Below are 4,642 nucleotides of genomic sequence, written 5' to 3' on the forward strand. Positions count from 1 at the left end.
TAATGGTCCTACTCAATACACTCTAAGTGTACTAGTGTAACTATATAGTTAAGATAAACTAATTCCTAATTACACTACGACCTTCCAATGGTTTGTTCCTTTCCATTTTGGTCGTGAGCTACTGTTTATAATTTATAAGGTACTGATAACATCATCTTCTGTATGTGACACCACATACTATGTTATCTACAATATAAATTAATTGAACAACTACAAATAGATGTAGACATTTGACCAAATGTGATTCTTTATTCAAAATAAATGTTTACAAAAGCTTAGGCTTTCAGTATACACTCTAACAATAGGGAGGCTCGGGTAAAATAGATACGCTAGGTAAGCAAATTCTGGTCGAGAATGTAGGACCGGCTGGGCTAAAACCAATTAAGGGCATAACGCATGTAGATATGCTCGGTAGGCAAAGCTCGACCGAGCATGGAGTACCAGTCGAACCGAAACAAGTGAAGTATTAGCATGCACACATACGCTTGGCAGGCAAGCCTCGGTCGAGCATGTAATCCTGACCGAGAATATAAGCTTGGTCGAGAATGTAAGTTCGACTGAACTAAAATAGACAAAGGACTAGCTTGTTCAGATACGCTCGATAGTCGAGGTTCGACCAAGCAAAAAGTACCAGTCAAACTAAAGCAATAGAGTGCCAATAAACCTAGGAGTGCTCGGCAGGCAATGTGTGGCTGAGCTTAAAAGGCATTTAGGCTTAAGTAATCTCTAGCATATGATCAGCTGAATGGAGGCCAACTAAACATAATAAGGCTCAAACAATCTCGGCAGGCAAAGCCCGGTTGAGCTTAAAGGTATGCATTCCTAAACAATCTCTATCATATAACCGGCCAAGCGAAGACCAATTGCATATCATAAGGCTCAACATGATTCAGTAGGCAAAGCCCGGTCGAGCATAAACATAATATAATATAACACACTCGGTAGTAGAAGCTCGGCCGAGCATGAACATAACGCGCTCGGTAATATAATCTCGGGTGGGCGAGCAGACATATAACTTACTAAGGTTATCAAAACGGGCTCAGTTTGGAAATATCCGGTCGAGCATAGGCATAATACGCTCGATAATAGAATCTTGGGCGGGCATATAGACACGCACTTTTCTAAGGCTATTGGTATAAGATCAATCTGGAAAAACCTAGCTGGTCATAAAGAACCTTGTTACATCCTTGACATATACCTAACCAAAATTAGCTTAATAGAAAATATTCTCAATATACAAATACACCTATTATATTAATGATATATAAAAATATGTGATCATATGACAGCCTATTTTATTTGGAAGGAAATATTTTCTAGAGACTTCTGCAGGTGAACTAAATGACAAAGAAGGTACATCTGGGGTGCAAAAAGGATTTCTTGAACTATTATTACAGATGATGGCATCTCCTAATAAACTCTAACGAACCGGGGTCCACCTCACAATTACGGAGGTTATATGACGTGGTATAAAAAGGGAAATTCTCTCCGGGGCAGGGTATCTCATCAGATCATGGAGGGATCAGCGAGGTCCTCTCTAGTAGATATGCTTTGCCGGAGTTCTACGCCACCGGATCTACTTCACCGGACTTCATCTTCTTAGAATCTACTTCATTGTAGGTTTCATTCATTAGATCCACAGCATCGGGATCTTCTTCATCAACCTTCCTAGTCACCTCTCGGAGTCTCGCCGAAGATCCACCGCACTAGAGCTTCATTAGATCCTCGGGACTCATCTTCTTCACCATCTTCATCAACCACATCACTAGCGCTTCATCTCGTCAGATTTAAATAGGATCATATTTAGCGTCGTCTGTGGGAACTTTCACATGAATTTAAATCTTCTTGATGGAGGACGCTGGAAAAATCCACACCATCACATTTATTAGAATGTATACTAAAAGCCTAGCTTTTGTAAATATTTATTTATGAAATAAAAGAATCACATTGGTCAAATGTCTATATTTTATTTGTTAAGTGTAGTTGTTCAATTAATTTATAATGTAGATAACATGGTGAGTGGTGTCACACAAAGAAGATCATGTTATCAGTTCATTATAAATTATAAACAGTTGCTCACGACTAAGATGGAAAGGAACAAACCATTAGAATAGTCATAGTGTAATTAGGTATTAGTTTATCTTGACTAATAAATTACACTAGTACACTCTAAGTGTATTGAGTAGGACCATTTAAGGTAAGTTCTTTTTATACTGGCTTAATAAAAGAACAAGACCTTAGTTATTATGAAAGTGTGTGCTCTTAATCCTAATATAATAACAAGCATATATATATTTAGTATTTATTTCTTTGACTTATCAAAGGGTGAGATTTAGCTCGATAAATCAAAAGGCCCGATAAGTTGGGAAATGATATTACTTATAGTGTGTGTTGTTGATTATAGAAGAAAACCGTGTCATAGTAATCTAGGTTGATAATGCCCCCAAGAGGAGCTCATAAGGATTGTCATGTTAAACTCTACAGGTGGACTTAGTCCGACATGACGATGAGGTTGAGTGGTACTACTCTTGAACTTAGATATTAATTAAGTGAGTTGTTAGTAACTTACTTAATTAGTGGACATTCGTTACCTTAAACACAAGGAGACTAACACACTCATGATAAGAAGGAGCCGATAATGTAATTTGGGATTGGTGCGGTAGTACAATAATAATTCTCTAGTGGAATGAGTTATTGTTGATAAACTTTAGTTGTGTGTTCGGGGCGAACACAGGATACTCGAGCCTATCGGAAGGCCAAAACCAATTTCTCCTCTAGGTCCCTGTCGTAGCCTCATTAAAGTCTCAAGTCCATCCAAATAAAAGTCCTTCTTAGTGTCCAAGAGAGGGCCGACCCAAGGCTTGGTGACCAAGCCAAGGGTGGCCACCATCTTCTCTTAAGGGGCCGGCCCCTTGCTTGGTGCCCAAGCAAGAAGGGGCCGGCCATATTAATTCAAAAGTGAAGGGGTGTTTTGAATTTTTAAAATCTTCTCTTTGTAGAAAACTATAAGTTTTAAAAGAGAAATTTTAAAATAAAAAACATTCCTTATTTGAATTAGGCCACATGGTTTAATAGAGAGTTTTAAAACTTTTTAAAACTTTCTTTTTTTAACCATCCTTATGGTTTTAGGAAAAAGGAAGAGAAGTTTTAAAATTAAAATTTTCCATTTTTGTAACAATGTTAAAAAAAGGAAATTTTTAGAAGAAAAGTTTTAAATTTTAAAACATGGTTTTAATTTTTAATACTTTCCTTTTTTAACATCCACTTTAAGAAAGAGAGCTTGTAAAAGTTTATAAGAGGATTTCTTCTTTTATAAAATTTTATAAAAATTATTTTTCCTTCTTGATGATGTGGCCGGCCACCCTTGCTTGGTGCTCAAGCAAGGGCCGGCCAATCAAGCCAATCAATCCATGATTGATGATTGATTCAATCAAGAGGAAAGAAAAGGAAAAATAAAAAGGAAAAAGGAAAAACAAGAGGAAGATTTTAATATTTGTAAAAAGTCTTCCCTTATTTGCCTTGGGCAAGTAATATAAAAGAAGGGGAGAGGAGGCCTCATGAGATAACAATTCTTATTCTCTTGTTGGTGATCCTCTTGTGGTCGGCCCTCTCTCCCTCTCTTTTCCCTTTGCTCTCTTTTGCTCCTTGGTGGTGGTGGTGGCCGAAACATAGAGAAGAAGGAGAAGCTCTTTGGGTGGTGTTCATCTTGGAGGTTCATCACCCACATGACGTCCAAGGCGAGACGCGGAATACATCAGAGGATCTCGAGGTCATTAGCATACAAAGAAAAGGTATAACTAGTAATTTTCTTCCCCATCATGCTAGTTATTTTTCTTTGTATGAATTCCAAACACAAGAGGCATTAGATTCTAGTTTTTTGAATTTGTTATTCGAGTTTATGTTTTTTGTTTTTTGAATTTATGATTCGATTGTTCTTTTTTGTTAAACCTAGAGTTATATAAGGAAATTAAATATTAGCTTTCCTTAAAAGGCTTTGTCTAGGAAGTGGTGGTTGCTCCCATATCCAAGAAGTCCTAGTGCCTCGCTATGTTTAACCTGGAAGCCAATTTTGAAAATTAATATTTAATTGAATTTATAACGTAGGTGGATTTGGATCAATAGTGTTAAGTTCCACTTGCGATCCAAGTCTAAACCATTAAGAACAGATAAGTTAAATTTGGAATCAATAATGTTAAGTACCGTTTGTGATTCCTAATTTAACTTCTAAAGAAAACAATAGGTTATTTAGGAAAGGTTCGACACTTGTATAAAATTTTTGTACAGTGGAACCGGTACGATCTTCCTAGGACTAACCAACAATTGATATCAGAGCCAGGGTTTGCCTCTGTGTGTTTTGGTTTTCAAATTAATTATGCACATGTCATACATAATTTAGGCAGGATAAAAGTAGGATGTGCTAACTTTGTGGTTGCAAGCTCCAACTATTATGACATATAGATATTGTGTGTGATTGGACCCTTGGACATGTCAAGGGTATTATTTTGTGTGTGCATGATTGTATTTAACTAATATAGCAGGAGCTATATTAGCCCTAGGTTTTTAGAATTTTATTTTTTGATCTAGATTACATGTACATTCCTTTGTGGAATATAGGATCGATATATGTAAAATTCTATATTTA

Source organism: Zingiber officinale, chromosome 2B (assembly GCF_018446385.1).
Source record: "Zingiber officinale cultivar Zhangliang chromosome 2B, Zo_v1.1, whole genome shotgun sequence".
Taxonomy (NCBI): Eukaryota; Viridiplantae; Streptophyta; class Magnoliopsida; order Zingiberales; family Zingiberaceae; genus Zingiber; species Zingiber officinale.